Below are 16,681 nucleotides of genomic sequence, written 5' to 3' on the forward strand. Positions count from 1 at the left end.
CAGCGGCCGGAGTTGTCTGCAAAGGGATGAAAAAGCCTTCCCTGAGTCGCCACCTCCCTCCCCCTTTCCCCACGTGGTGGGGGGGGGGGGGCACGAACCAGGAAACCCACGACAACGTGGTTCGCTGTACAAATACTCATTTACATTTTGAGGAGAACTGCCAGCACTGTTGAAAACGACAACAGCAAAAACAACTTGACTGAAATCTTAAAGACACACGGTGCCGTGCCGCAATCCTCAGGTTTTCCGAATGACTTACCTGATGTGTTGAAAAGAAGGTGTCCTCTTTGTGCCTTATTGAGAGGGAGGAGGTTTCTTCTGATGATTACTCGCTTCTGGGGGGTCTTAAAAAATATTTTAGATCTCTCCGAGGAATGTCTGTTGTCACCCTATCCTTCTTAAGCCTGAACACAAATGGTTTATTTCTCGCACGCACCTAAATTTCCAGTTTCGTCAACTGTGCTATTTTTGAAAGCTACTGGGTTAAGCTGTTGACATTTCTTATCTGTTGGCAGCGACTGGGGACCATTCAGTGACATGATGCAGACAGACACGGATCCCTTGCTTGTGCTTCCAAAGGAGTAATTCAGATTGGGTCACCAACAACGAGCAGCAGACTTGGGGCTTTCACTTTATTTCTAGAATTATAAATTAAGATCTAGGAGTGCTGTTCATTCATTCAGCAATTTGTGTGGCCGGTACTTGCGAGCCTCCTGTGTGTCACACATGGTGAGAATAACAAGAGTGAGTGAAATAAACAGGGTCCTTGCCTCAGAAGGCTCACAGCACACCGAGGCAGCAAGAATAAAGAATACAGAGCATTTGTTACAATCTCTTGGTCACATGAGGAGACTTCAAACCATGGCCACGGGAGATCGGGATTTCTGTCGACTGGGACTGCAGGGAGATGCTACGGGTGGCCATCAGACCAACTTCTGGCTTCTGTGGCTTTACTGTGCCTTTGACAGCACCCCTAAGAAGGAAGATCCGTTACTTCCTACCCAAAAACACACTTAGGTATTTTCTTAAAAACCTGTATTCCGTGTCTGTGAAATCCCTGACTTCTCTGTCTCTCTACTCCTGTAACCTAGAGAATGCTTAGGCAGGGAGAAAGCACTGCTAAGAAGGGGTGGGAGAAGGGTCCCTGATCCTTAGTCCAGTGTGAAAACCACCTGGATGTATTTGATAATGGATGTTGTGAAGGTTGGTTGCTAGAGGCTCAGATCAAGTCCAACTGTGTCTTTACAGTTAAAGACACTGGAACTGATGATAGAAAATACTGAAGATTATGCATGATACATAAAAAAAAAAACGGTTACATGACTGCTATTTCAAGTCTTGTGATAAAATAGTGAAATCCTTCAGCTGCCGTACACTATAAAGCTATACGGATGGGGTGCCTGGGGGCTCAGTCGGTTAAGTGTCCGATTTCAGCTCAGGTCATGATCTTGAGGTCTGGGTCTGTGAGTTCGAGCTCCGCATCAGGCCTTGTGCCAACAACTCAGAGCATGGAGCCTGCTTCGGATTCTCTCTCTCTCTCTCTCTCTCTCTCTCTCTCTCTCTCTGTCTCTCTGCCTCTCTCTGTCTCTCTGCCTCTCCCCTGCTCATGCTCTGTCTCTCTCAAAAATAAATAAACATTAAAAAATTAAGAAACTGCACAGACCTCTAAATGAAAAAAAAACCTATAACTTAAGTTTGAAATATCTAATCAAATTAAAAATACATAGCAGAATTTTAAAAATCTCTCTAGAATCATGTATTTTTCTGTTCATTTATTTTAAATGGTCACATTTTACTATGTCACCAATACCTGCCAGTTTCTTTTTTTTTTCTTTTTTTTTTTTAATATTTATTTATTTTTGAGACAGAGAGAGACAGAGCATGAACGGGGGAGGGGCAGAGAGACAGGGAGACACAGAATCGGAAGCAGGCTCCAGGCTCTGAGCCATCAGCCCAGAGCCCGACGCGGGGCTCAAACTCACGGACCGCAAGATCGTGACCTGAGCTGAAGTCGGACGCTCAACCGACTGAGCCACCCAGGCGCCCCCTTTTTTTTTTTTTTTTTTTTTTTTTTTACCTGCCAGTTTCAAAAAGGGTACTTTACTTGGCAAAACAAGAGATGGGAATTCTGGCAAATTTGAGCCTCAGATAGAAATTCTTTTTAATTGTTTTTCCTTTTTCCTCTGTATAGTTTATAATGAAAAGAAAAATACATGTGAAAATGGGCTGTCTTCGCAACGCTATGGAAGTTAACGAAAGGAACACCACCAAGGCAGCCATTACCTTTGAATTCCAAACCTCCTGCTTTCCACACGAACACTGAGAGAAGCCCATTGCCTCATGTTTAGCTATTACTAGAGTCATTTTACGTCACAGTCTCCACTTAAACGGACAGGTTCTGACCCTGCTAGCTGCTTGCATTCAGGATGAGCCCTGTCTTGCGTCATGACTCATCAAGGTCCCGCCATTCCCCAGAGATCCCAACTGTCCAAACAGCCAGGCAGGTAACACCGTTCAGCAGATTTGCTGGCACAGAAGAGTGCAAGTTGGACTTTTGGCACATTTTTAAAAATCAGAAGATAGCATATTTGGTCTTTTCTACTCGCCCAACCACCGTGACTTTTACAAGCGACTGATGTCTTAGCAACTGTTCTAATAGTAGTAATCTTCATGATTTTATCATATTTTTTTCTCTCTTTGATTTTGGTTTTTATACACAAAATGATTTAAAATAATTGCGGATGCTTATATGGGAGTGGGCTTCCTATATTGGTGAAACAACAGATAACGGCTTTGGCATAACCCCTCCTGTGTATAAAATGGGGATGGTAATAGTACCAATCCACAGGGTTGTGGTAGGGCTTATATAATCACATAAAATGCTTAACCGAGTAATGCCTGACACATAGCCAGCACTCAATAAAAATTAATACTATTATCACTGTTCTAAGTCTAGAGTTTGGCTGTCCAATATGGTGGATACACGGGCTATTGAGCATTTAACATGTGACTAGTCAAAACTGAGATGTCCTATAATTGTAAAATGCACACTGAATTTTGAAGACTTACTATAAAAAAAGAATGTAAACTCATGTTTTATATCGATTATATATTGAACTGTGAATACCTCAGACATCCTAGGTTAAGGAAACTGTTAAAATGAATTTTACCTGTTTAATTGTGTTTTTTTTTTAATGTGGCAACTAGAAAATTTTGAATTATATATGCGGCTTTCGTGGTTGCACACTGCCATCTAGGCCAGTGGTGCTCAAACTGTAGCAGGCATCAGAGTGACCTGGAAGGCTTGTCAAAGCCTTTGCCGGATCCCATCCCCAGTTTCTGATTTAGTAGATCTGGGGCGAGGTCTGGAATTTTGCATCTCTAACAAGTCCCCAAGTGATTCTTTTTTCTAAAAAAAAAATATTTATTTGAGAGAGAGAGCGTGCACCAGAGAGCAGGTGCATGTGCATGCATGGGTGAGCGGCAGAGAGAGAGATGGAGAGAGAGATCCCAAGCAGTCTCTATGCTCAGCAGAGAGCCAGATGCAGGGCTCGATCCCATGGCTGTGAGATCACAACCTGAGCCGAGATCAAGAGTTGGACACTCAACCGACTGAGCCATCCAGGCGCCTTCCCAAATGATTCTTAACCACATTTTGAGAACCACTGGTCTGGGGCCTTGCTACTTAAAGAGCAGTCCATGGACAACATCAAAGTCAACACTTGGAATTTTGTAGGAAATGTGAAAACTCAGGCCCCACCCATACCTACTGAACCAGCACCTCCATTTTTACAACATCCCCAGGTTATATGTGTGCACATTGAGATTTGCGAGAAATTAATATAGCGTAGTGACTCTCATTCCTGAGTATATGTGAGGCTTATCTAGAAAATTTTGAAAGTATCAGTACACTGGACCCATCTCTAGAGAGTTTGCTTTCACTAATCCGATCGAAACCCAACATATCTGAAAAGCTCCCCCACGTAATTCTAACATAAAAGCAAACCAGACACGTTCTGGAAGGGCAGTGAGGGGCAGACGCTTCGGGACTGTCAGATGCTGGGAGAATAAGACTCGAACAGACTGGAGTTGGGTGGGTGTTGCAGCCAGCATGGGGAGACTGGAAGGAGGTGTTCCTGGCTTCTGCAAGTCTGACAGAAGCCCCCAGCTGCCCCAGGGTTGGAGTTGGAGGGAAGACTGGATAAAGATTCAGTTCCTCTAGTTCTCAGAGGAACTAGACCACCAGACCAAGTGTTGTCTGAGGAGAGATGCAGGCTCAGAAAATAAGATGAGGACCTGGTTAGAAAAAAACCTGGTGTAAGTCATGAGTGGGACCGCTGCCATGTTGACCGAATTTCTCAAACTCTCTATAAGGGCAGGATCGGTTTCAGAGGCTGGGTCTGGAATAATCTTTCAGAGATGAGGAGGGGGGAAATGGATAGAAGTGTTGAAAATCAGTTTAGCTGTACATTTCTTTCTCTCCTTCCATTGTGTGCAATAAAAGTTGAGACTCTTCTGAGCTAAGTGGTGGTCAAATTAAAAACAACGCATGCTAGGACATAGTTGAGATAGATCAAACTGTCCCAGAGGATATCTGTATCTCAAAAGAGAATCTCGGTAAGTTAAGTAACTCTCTATTGATAGAACTGGGAAGAAGACAGGTTCTGGAGTAGAGAAACCTTCTGTTATCCTGCAGCACACCTTTGTTCCACCTTTAAGTAAGCGAGCACCGTATTTGGAACAATCTCCCCAGTTTGCCAGATGACTCCTCACTTTTCAGGTGGGCTCAGAGCATTGCGTGTTCCAGAGGGCCCGAGAAAAGGGCACTCCTCACTGGAACAGAGAAGGTGGGCCCACAGTGATCATATTTAAAATCCTAATTCTGTGGGCAGAGACCGTCTGTAGGTTCCCTTCTCACTTTATTATTTGGTTGTTTCAGAAGACATTAAACATGTGTAATGCTTAAGAACAGAGAGTCTGGAGCCAGTGGGTCTGGATTTGGATACCGGTCCTGCCATTTCTCTGTGACCATGGGCCCGTTCCTTCACCTCCCATTGCTTCGGTTTCCTTCCCTACCATGGGGCCTCGTGGGGTTGTTATGAGGATTAAAGGAGTCGTCTGAAAAGAATGTGGAAACGTCTGGCACATGGTAAATGCTATCATTGACTTAACAATGAAAATAGAGTAAAGTAACTGCAGGTTGCCATGTATGGTCAAATCCAGTCACTTTTTTTTAGGTACCAAAATGATCTCCAGGGAATTTTATGGGTGTGATTTCTTGAATGCATGTGTTTTGAAGGCTTCTTTGAGCGTTGTTTAAATTTTTTTCCCAAGAGAACTCAGAATTCTCGATTGATTCCTCATCACTTCCTATTATTTGTGAGGATCTCAGTAGGAAGGAAGTGAATGTAGTTTTCCCATGAATATTGTTTTCTAGGCTGCATTTTTTTCTCCCTGAAGTCCTTTGAAAAATAAGTTGCGGGGCGCCTGGGTGGCGCAGTCGGTTAAGCGTCCGACTTAAGCCAGGTCACGATCTCGCGGTCCGTGAGTTCGAGCCCCGCGTCGGGCTCTGGGCTGACGGCTCAGAGCCTGGAGCCTGTTTCCGATTCTGTGTCTCCCTCTCTCTCTGCCCCTCCCCCGTTCATGCTCTGTCTCTCTCTGTCCCCCCAAAAAATAAATAAACGTTGAAAAAAAAATTTTTTTTAAAGAAAAATAAGTTGCACTCTCCATGTTTGAAGGCTTCCCTGGCCCATGTCAGTTGAGTAGCATTATCTAATATTCCAGGAGAACAATGTATCATTCTCCTAGTCAAATATTTCAGTGCTTAGGGAGAGGCAGCAAGACTGCCTGAAACACCGGCATGAGTTTCAAAGATGTGTTGAAGAGGCAGAGTCTCATGCTATAGAGACTCCAGAAATCAGGTAATGCTGATGGATGGAAGGGGTGGACCCCAAAGTCAGGCATGTTGGATGCAGAATGAGTGCTAGATTAAGTGAAATAACATCTTTGATGCTTATCTGCTTCAACCACCTGAGACAAAGTGAAGCATATTCAATACAAATGGTGACGTGTGGCGGCATCGTGTGCTTAGGAAGTGTCAGCCAGGTGATCTGTGGGAACCTGAGTATGTTGAGTGCTGAACAGGGAATAAATGCACTCATGAGGAAAGCCCGAGAGCTTGAGTGACTTTGGACCAGTCACACACACCCTACACACTTGTGCCCTGAAACGTAGGCACAAGGATTGGGCAGGAACCCCCTTCTTGACTCCAACATCTGTGCTTTTGCTTGGGCTTGTGTGAATTACATTCGGCAAGCCCCATCATACTCTCCACCTGCAGGTGTAGTTATTCGAAAGTTGTCAAAGCGTATGTCCAATTATTTCTACTACCTGGTTACCAAAGTGAAGCAAATATTTTCTTAGGAGATGGTTTGCCATCATGTGTGTGCCATTATGCAATCTGGGGCCGGAGTTTCCCAAATAAGGTGAAAATCTTAAGGAATGGTTAGAGAACTACTATCAAATGCAAGAGAGTATATAGAAATGACATCTTAAAACGTGTTAAAGCTCAGTTTTCTGGTTAAACCTTTACCGGTCTTATATGTGCTGTTTGAATCCCACATATACTTAAAAAGTACGTCTGCTGTTTTTCTAACCATAACTTTTCTTGATATTTATGTTCTATTGAAATCGAGGCATATGCAACAGTTGCTAACTGTGGTATAAAAATCTTCAAGATAAGCCTTCTTAAGGTGGTCTATTTAAAGCTCTGCACCATCTTCTTAGATCTCCGCCCACCTCTCCCTACCTACCTTGTAGCCCCATTGCTTCTAGCCTCTCTGGTCTTTCAGTTCCTAGAATGGACCACACTTAGGGCTGTCACATGCACTATTCTCTGTCACCGGAATGCCTTCCCTGCTCAGCAGTTAATGCTGTGCGTCCTTCAGGCAAAGTGCCCCTTCCTCAGGAAGGCTTCCCTGATCCACCCAAGGTCATGTGTTTTCACCCTTGAACAATCAATCATATTCTTTGTTTCCTTGAGTGTCAGACTTGGTTGTGTTTGTTCGTGTGATGCACTCATGCATTTCTCCTCCATTAGCCTGGAAGTTCCTGTTTCCCCTTCATATTGCATTTCCTCCACATTTATTGCATTTGTGCCTGGCACAAAGTAAGTGCTTAATGCGTATTTGTTGAATAAATAAATGATTAAGCAGTTCTCCAGAAGGCATTAAGCAACACATGATGACAGTTTTGTTATAGATTTATCAGAACTTGTGAAATACAAAGTGTCTTATCCTGTAAAAAGCAAAAAACTATGTCTTCTAATTAAGTAGCTATTTCCAGCCAAGAGGATTCTCTGAAATATATTGCTTTGTAGTTATATCTTTGGCTTAAAAGCTTTCTCAAGAGGCAAATGTCACTCGTTTTAACCTTCAGGCTGTAATATATTCTATTATCATAATAATTTACATAAAATCTTCTAACATAGGTTTGAAATAAAGCAAGTTACTGCACTCATACATCATATCTCCAGACCTTTCTCAGAACCATGTAATAATACTTGTTGTAGGGTGTATTATGAATTATAATCACTCAGTTGAGGTCCCCGCTATAAAGCGGTTAGGGTTGTTGAGAGAGTTACGTATTTCCTAGATGGTTCCTAGATAGTTATACCACCTGGCTCTCTGCGAGTCATTTCTGATATTGTTTATTAGTTTCTGAGTAGACAGAAGTGAAACACCATGTCAACAATGCAGTGCCGTCAGGCCATTGTGATTCCTATGGCATGAATCGCTTTCTCATGTCCATATTGTCCCTTAGTTATAAACGTACAATGAATTACTTGTCACTGACGAGTAGCTGGGAGATTTACAGTCTTGTTCTCTGGCAAAGGGCAAGGTGATGTCAACAGGAAAGGAAAGGAGAACTTTATGTGGCTTGGGCTACATAGCAGGAGTTGGAGGCTGGAGGCTGGTATTTGCCATGTTGTCTTAGACGAGGCTGTGAGACCCTCCCTTCTACCTTGGGCAGAGGGATATTTGCTATAAATAAGAATGTCTGAAGATGAAAAGTATCTTTTCTGAGTGATTCAAAGAATGAATTAACCCAATAATCCATGGCACATTTCCATCATTGCCATGACCATAAAATTTAATTTTACAAGGATAATCACACACGTAAATAATACACGGAATGTTAGAAAGGGTCCTTGCAAGTCACAGAGATGACGGTTAAGTAAAGAACAACAGGGAACGGTTGACCAGCATTCAAAGGCTAGAAGGAACTATAGATTCATTATATCAAGCGTATAAGAGAAATGACCTCCAAAATGAATGCAAGTCGGGGATGGGAAACTTCAGAGACTGGAAATGCTAATATTTTTTGTGTCGTCCGCCCTCTGAGCCAGAACCTCCTACCTCTTTGTGCAATCTGTTTGTGTGTGCGGGTGGGTTGCAGATGTTGCCGCAATATCGATCCCTCCAGTTGTCAGGTGGCCAGGGGAAGCTGGGGCTCCCAGACCCTCACCTCTGGCTCTTAGCAACCTCATTTGTTTACCTCGGCGTGACTACACATACTCTCCCTTCCAAGCATGCTGGCTAGAGGGAGGTTCGGGAGAGAATACTCCAACCAGCAAGGTCAACCTACTAAAAACAGCAACAATAGTCTTATTCACAAAAGGAAGCACGAGAAATAAGACGGTATGGGAGGGGTCTGTCAGAAATGTCAAGAAATGAGTAATGACAAGCTCAATTTTCCAAAAAAAGAAAGGGAGTGTGGGAGAATACATCCAGACTTTCGGGATCTGGAGCTAGATCTGGATGGGCCTCCAGGAGAGGGCCCACCTGCCAGCAGCAGTGGATGTTTTGTGTTCAGACACGAGGTGGGGTTGGACCTCCGAGTCAAAGCAAACACCTTTCGCCTTCTGGCAAGGGCCCTTCTTTTTTACAGCAAGTATTTCTTTAAGCATCCGTTTCAATGGAAGTTTCTCTCTGATACATTTCGTTTTGATAATCAAGTCACGATTTCCACCCTTATTCCTCTCTCAAATAAGTGAATCATGTTCCATAGTTGTGACAGACAATGCTCTCTACCTACTGAGAATCCACTTTTGCCTCCATCTGTAGAATCCTGATAATACGCCGATTTCAAAACCTACCTTCCTAGATTTTTTTTTTTTTTTTTTTTTTTTTTTTTTTTTTTTTTTTTACCTTCCCAGATTTTCTTGCCGTCTGTTCTGGCCAATAAGATGTAGGGAAGACCCATCACACACACAATAACAGCAGAGAACCTCCTGAGAAGAAGGGTTCTCTGCCCTTTTTGCCTTTTAAATGTTTATTTATTTTTGAGAGAGTGCAAGTGGGGGAGGGGCAGAGAGCGAAGGGGGACAGAGGATCGGAAGAGGCAGGGCTTGAACTCACAAACCACGAGATCGTGACCTGAGCTGAAGTGGATACTCGACCAACTGAGCCACTCAGGAGCCCTTGCCCTTTAACCGAGATCTGCTCCTCTTAGCTGACAGAAATGCCAATTCCTTTCTGGGAGGCACATGCTAAGGGTGGGGTGACAGAGTTGAACCCACACTGGACTTCTCGTTGTTTGAGGTAAACCAACCTCTCACTTGGTGAAATGGTCGTCTTGAGATAATCTCTTACTTGGAGGTTGACAACGTACTTGACACAAGCAATTAAGAAGTGGTTTATTATATCAGGCGGGCTGAAAGACAGCAGTAGGCTGTATAGTTTCCGAAGTTTGGAACGAACCTTCTGGAATCAACAATAAGCCCCCACAACAGTGTAGCATTCAGTTTTCTAGCCTCTTATCACTTCCAAATGGAGTGAAAATTGCTCTGACAAACAGAGCCTATGTGTTTAAAGCCCTAAGCGCTGCATCATTTAAATATTTTTGGTTCTAAATATAGTAACGTAGTTGATGCTATTTTCCAAAACTAACATTAAATGATCAGTGATGTCAAGAGAACTAAGAACATAGTAATACTCTGCAGGAAATACAAAACAGGAACCCATTGTTTATCCTGTTCTCAGTGTACATGGCCACAGCATTGTTCCGAAAACTTTGAACTTCTGCGTAGCCTACCCAGCCTTTAAAATCTAAATTGAATGATGAAATTTGTCCTTGTTACAAAAAAAAAAGGACGTAGCCTACCCAGCCTTTAAAATCTAAATTGAATGAGGAAATTTGTCCTTGTTACAAAAAAAAGGAATGTTGAAAAGATCCTCAAGACTGCTAATGTATTGAGTTTGAATATTAAATTATCCTTTAAGATTTCTACTTATAATTTTTTTTAAATGGTGAATGCTATCAGTCTTAATTGAGAGGAAGTGATGTTGGATCAGGAAGCCAATAATTTTCCAGTTTTAAAAACACTAAAGATACACATGAAATGAAGAAGCTATTTTAAGTGTTCTTGTCTTATGGCTTCTGATTAAATACCCTAAATTGAAGAAATGGCTATAAATCATAATATACTCCGTTTTATAACAGGCAGTCATGTATAAATATTTTGTCTTTCTCTCAATATTTGCCAAGAGTAGAATGGTTGAGAACAAGGTTCTGGAGGCTGTCTGCCAACCATAAAAATCTGACTACTTTCGGATTTCTTCCAACAGTGCGGCTACTGGAATTTCCTTGTCTCGTTGGTGAAATGCGAACCGTAGCAGTATTTGACTCATGTGATTATTATGAGGATGAATGGGCTAATATATGGAAATCCCTTAAAACAATGCCTGGTACACAAGAAGCACTCATTAGTGTTAGTTGTGCTGTTACCATCATTATCTCAATGAGGCACAACCCACAAAGTTAAATCATGGGCTTTGAACATAAAGAGTCTTTAGCTAATTTTCTGGTTCTGTCCCTTATCAGCTCCTTGAGTTGGGCATGATCTCTGTGTCTCAGTTCCCTCATCTGAAAAGTGGGGATATCATTAATTACCCCTGAGCATTATTAAGAGGAGTAAGAAGGTAATGCATGGAAGCCACGACGGCACACAGTAATCGTTAGTAATTTTAAAAAATCAGATTAAAAAAGATCTTCACAAATGTACAATTAATCTTCACAAATACATGTACTTTGCTGATGGGGAAAATGAAAGCGATCAGACATACCTAGATATTGAATATAATTTCCTTATATAGCTTATTTCAGATAGCTCACATTATGACTTTCACAGGGTTTTCCCCCCAATTTTGATTTTAAACAAGAATTCATGGGGCGCCTGGGTGGCGCAGTCGGTTAAGCGTCCGACTTCAGCCGGGTCACGATCTCACGGTCCGTGAGTTCGAGCCCCGCGTCAGGCTCTGGGCTGATGGCTCAGAGCCTGGAGCCTGTTTCCGATTCTGTGTCTCCCTCTCTCTCTGCCCCTCCCCCATTAATGCTCTGTCTCTCTCTGTCCCAAAAATAAATAAACGTTGAAAAAAAAATAAACAAGAATTCATGGAGTTGTTCAATAACTGGATTAAGAAAATTCCCATCTCTGCTCATGACGTTATCTACAATTGACATAATGGCCTCTTTAAAGCAATAACATTAGCACCATCTTATTTGGTGAGTGGAAGAAGGTTGAAGAGGAAAGACACTGCATTAAAAAGAAGCAGAGAATTGACTTTTAAAGGCCCTGTAAGAGTCTATCATAACCTTACAGATGGGAGAGGCAGAGTTATAATCTTATGTATCTTTGTTACAAACACCTATATCCATTGACTGCGCTTATAATGAATGATAATTGAGGTATAAGCATCCCTGTATTACAGCAATTATTACATTGTAAAAAAGAAAAAAAAAAAAGAATCAAGTCTTTGGAATCATGCAGAGCTGACCTCCAGGCTTATTTTCCTGAGTGGCAATGCCTATCACTTTGGGCAAGTCAATCTGTCTGAACCTTGATTTTCTTGTATAATAAAATGCACACAACACCGCCTACTTCTTTAGAACACTTTTGAGAGGATGAAATGAGACCGTGAAAATCAGTTACTTAGTTAACAGCCTGTTGCAGAACAGGGTTTAATATAGTTCATATAGGTTTAATACTTCGTTGTTGCTGTTGACTGGTCTTTTTCTTACTCGTAGGCTCCTTGGGAACAGGACTCCCTCTGAAAACATAAGTACAGCCAGTTCCTAGAACAGCGTCTGGTCACTAGAATGAACTGAGTGTGTATGTGTGTGTATCAGATGAGCCAAGACAGGGATACTGAGCGGAAAACGTGGAAACAACCACAGAAATGCATAGAAGGCTTCACTTGTTTAAGTGGAAATAGCTGAGAGAGACAGGCATTGACAAATTGATGTTCTGGAGAGTAGATTTAAGTAAAAAGTAAGTAAAGAGCAACATTATCCTCACACAACATATTTCGAAGGGAAGGACAAGCTGTAAGGGATAGAGAAATGTTCTCAGTGGTGATCATTATGGCACCTGAGGGGATTATAAACAGCATCTTTAAATGGGGCTATTTCTATATATTACCTGTGTTTTCTTCCTTTGTACAAAGATGGTAATGACTTTAGATCCATGATTTTTGCTAACTTTGTCTGATTCTTTCTTTAATTCACAGGAGTTTTTATATAAAACTCAAATCTTCTAATTGCTCTCTGAACCCCTCCTGCATCCCACATTCTCTCTTTCTTATACTAGGTATCTCCGCCCTGGTGGCTCATAGCTTTTATGTCTCAATCTAGCGACACGAATCCTAGGTGGTCAGGCTTTATGTAGTGGTTCTACCCCAGATCTTTGTCTGGAAGATTTCTCAGACATGGCATAGTTTGGAGATTTTCAGCACCAATTTTGCACCCCATATTTCTTACCTTTCATTTAACCTTACGTCATAGCTGAAGAAACGTTACCACGCCTACCTAATCATCCCCTTTACATTTTGACACTTGGGGTGTACAGGATCACTTTATAGAAAAACCATTACTAGGAGCAGGGTCTGAGACGCATTGTTCTGGTGGGGGGTGGGGTGGGTAAAAGGGCATTGACAGTGTATTCTAGATCTGAGATAGGAGAAGTCCCCCTGGGACCTGTCAGTCTGTACCTTGAACACCAAGGCTACTCTAGCACCAGAGGAGAGATTCTCAGTTATTTTAGTGAGAAGGGATTCAGTGGGGGAAAGAAATTAGCAGGCTCTACCTGCATGAGGAAATAAGTAAAACTTGGAGCTTCAGAGTTTAATAATAAGTATATTTTAATTGAGGCATTGGCCAGACTGTTGAGTAAGGTGATCCTAGAATCAGTCAGTTATCAAAGGAGAATAACACCGCTCGTGATAAGCAGAAAGATGGCTCGAGATGAGATAATTCTGTGAGAAATTATTTTTATTAAGACAGGCCCCACTTCGTAAAATCTCCCCAAAAGGAGAAACCTGCAGCTGAGTTTATTTTATAGCCTTATATTAGGATGCGCTTATTTGGCAAGTCTTACAATTACACCCTGTAAGGAATCCTTCCTACAAAAAAAGATAAAGAGGACTAAATTCAGGTCGTCCTTAAACTTGCACATCCAATAGTGGGTAAGGGAAGAAGGAGTTGGAAAGGACTTTGCAAATGATGCCCATCGCTGTGGGCACACCTGAGCTATAAACTGCAGTGCCTCTACCATTCTGTAACCTGAACTCTGTTTTCATGTGGCCGATTAAGATCTATCCACTTGGCCTCTTTTTAAAAGACTTGGCACACATTTGAACACACCGTTGAGACTCCAAACTGGACTTGTGCGCCACATTCTATTTTGGGTGACCACAAAGGTGCTGGAAATTTCAGGTAGTAACAAACACCACAGCCTATAAACCAAAGCACGTGGGATGGTGAGGACATGACTCCGGGTCTCAGGGCACATCCGGGCTATGGGCGCCACCTGCTCTTTGAGGACCAGGTTAGCCTGTCATTGTTGCGATGATGTTTTTCTTCCAGTTGACATAACATTGTTCTGTTCCCCACCGCCCCTTGAGCCGTCAAAAATCGGGTTAAAGGCCATTGTTCAAGCTTACTTTTACGCTGCTTTGAGATGGTCATTAACCCCTGTTAATAGGAAATGGTATCACCTTCCTTCTTTTCCTGACCATCTCCATAGAGAACTCCTTCTTACTTGTGGTAACTCATCCAGATTTGAGTTAAATACAGAGATACTCAGAGCCTTCATGTTTCATGCGGAAATTATTCAAGATAAAGTCAAAATAATTTTGTCAAGATATACTTTGTCAAATCAGTTATGTTTATAATTATAATTTATATATTATGTAATTATATTAACTATTATATAAGTTATATTTATATATAATCACATAAATAATTAAACTTATGTAATACATTATATTGATATAATTTATCTCCCCTCTGTTTTATTTTATTTTTTAAATATTATTTTAGAGAGAGAGAGAAGGACAGGGGAGAGGGGCAGAGGCCGAGAGAGGAGAATCCCAAGCAGGCTCTGTGCTCAGCACAGAGCTGGATGTGAGACTCGATCCCACACCCCCGGGATCATAACCTGAGCCGAATTCCAGAGTCAGATGCTTAACTGACTGAGCCACCCAGATGCCCCTATAGCGATATAATTTATCAAATAAAATCCTAATTTTATTCTACAAACTCATTTTTACTTTTATTTGAAAAAAGATAAATTTGCATAGTAACTTCAGAACACATTAGTTTCTTACAACAGAACCATTCAAGAGAGAAATCCCATTTACATCACCTTGAGTTTTAATGCAGTATTTCGCAAAACTCTTTGTAAGTATTAAAGAATTCTTGAGAATGTACAAGGTGAGGAATGGTTATGTAATTTTGCTGCTGTTCTTCCTTCTGAATCATCTTCTCACTGTCTTAGTGCACTGGGAAGTTCCAAATTTTTGATTCGGACATTCAATTGTTTTGAACTTGAAGTTTCTTCCTACACGTAGAAATACACATAAACTCTTAACACCATTTGCAAAACACCGTTTGCAAATGAAAGTGAGCAGTTCCTCACGGGCTATGTCTGCCATTTCGGTTTCACCAAGAAACAATGTCTCTACTATCATCCAAAGGTTTGTGAACAGTCCTGGCTAATTTCTAAGCTGATGAAACATGGCTCTAGTTTCACAGACGAGAAGGAGGCAAGGAGATTTGGGTTTTATTTCCCATTACTTATCTCCATTCACTGCTTCAGTGGTTGTGTTAACTCTGCTCTGAGAGAAAATGGCATTGGGGTAAGATGGAAAACACCAAAACAATGGAGTAAGTAAATCAGTCTTTTAACACATACTCGTTAGTGTCCACACTCACACACAATGCCACATTTAAACTAAGACATTCCAGATTCTCACTTACATGATAATCATTGTGGCTCGACAAGTAAAATAAATGTATCTTTGCCATTTCATCTGTTGAGTATGCACTAATGGCCTTCCCTCAAGTGGATAAGGACTATTAACTTCAGGAATTATTACAAGATACCTGAGTAGCTAAGTGATTCTAAAATTGGAATTGTGTCTACCTCAAAAGACCCGAGAAATCTATGGACTCATATTTTACTCCGTTATTTGCATACCCACTCACACTTTATTTATTAAAAAAATTTTTTTTAACGTTTGAGAGAGAGAGACAGAGCATGAGTGGGGGAGGGCCAGAGAGAGAGGGGGAGATATAGAAGCTGAAACAGACTCTAGGCTCTGAGCTGTCAGTACAGAGCCCCATGCGGGGCTCCAACTCAAGAACAGCGAGATCATGACCTAGGCTGAAGTCAGACGCTTACCAACAGCCACCCAAGCGCCCACCCACTCACACTTTGAGATGGTCAATTCAAGTAAAAGAAACTGTAACATTTTAATATCAAGAATGTTAACTTCCTCATTCTTGTCATAGTCCCATTGGGCTGGTAGAAAGTCTCTCTCATTTCACAGATAAACACATTAAAATCTATCACCCAACAATTGGCTTTATTAATTTAGGGCACAACTCAAGATCCCCTGCCCATATTTTCCTGAAATGAGCCACTTTTGTGACTCAGCACTGACTCTTATCGTTGAAGTTGTCCCTCTTCCACATCACATAAATGGAAAGACAACTGATTTTGGTACTTGGTTATAAATATTCCATAATGTTTACACTCTGAAAAATTTGAACATTGAAGTGAAAACCCTGAATATGGGGGGAAAGTAATCAAATATATCAACATGCTTTTAAGATATGCTGCTTGTAATGATGCTGATTAAAATGACATTTTTCAACTTTTTTTTTTTTTTTTAATTTATTTTGGGGACAGAGAGAGACAGAGCATGAACGGGGGAGGGGCAGAGAGAGAGGGAGACACAGAATCGGAAACAGGCTCCAGGCTCCGAGCCATCAGCCCAGAGCCTGACACGGGGCTCGAACTCACGGACCGCGAGATCGTGACCTGGCTGAAGTCAGACGCTTAACCGACTGCGCCACCCAGGCGCCCCTAAAATGACATTTTTCATAAACAACTTTGAAGGTTTTTCTGAGTACTAATTCTGAAACGTATGCTAATTTTCAGTACAACTTAAAAACGACACCTGTTTTGTTTGGGGCACCTGGGTGGCTCAGTCAGTTGAGCATCTGACTTTGGCTCAAGTTGTGATCTTGCAGTTTGCAAGTTTGAGCCCAGCATTGGGCTCACTCCTGTCAGCACAGAGCCCACTTTGGATCCTCTGTCTACCTCTCTCTGCCCCTC

The 16,681-nt window shown here is 41.8% G+C and overlaps 2 protein-coding genes across 38 annotated transcripts in view; one reads left to right on the forward strand and one right to left on the reverse strand.

The window, feature by feature from the left end:
* Nucleotides 1–16,681, forward strand: part of CFAP96 (cilia and flagella associated protein 96) — a 521,342-nt gene that overhangs the window by 344,439 nt on the left and 160,222 nt on the right. The window lies entirely within an intron of this gene.
* Nucleotides 1–16,681, reverse strand: part of SORBS2 (sorbin and SH3 domain containing 2) — a 353,761-nt gene that overhangs the window by 185,938 nt on the left and 151,142 nt on the right. For 3 of the 37 annotated variants that reach the window (XM_086703208.1, XM_086703210.1, XM_086703204.1), the window contains exon 1: nt 260–563. The exons of 5 other annotated variants lie outside the window; for them this stretch is intronic. The gene's annotated coding sequence lies outside the window, so the exon portion shown is untranslated. Of the gene's footprint in view, nt 1–259; nt 566–16,681 lie in introns of those variants that run through there. 29 more of the 37 variants (XM_086703221.1, XM_086703219.1, XM_025932860.2 and 26 more) reach the window with 21 other exon arrangements.

The sequence above is a fragment of the Puma concolor genome, chromosome B1 (assembly GCF_028749965.1).
Source record: "Puma concolor isolate L17-30 chromosome B1, mPumCon1.1.hap2, whole genome shotgun sequence".
In the NCBI taxonomy this organism is placed as follows: domain Eukaryota; kingdom Metazoa; phylum Chordata; class Mammalia; order Carnivora; family Felidae; genus Puma; species Puma concolor.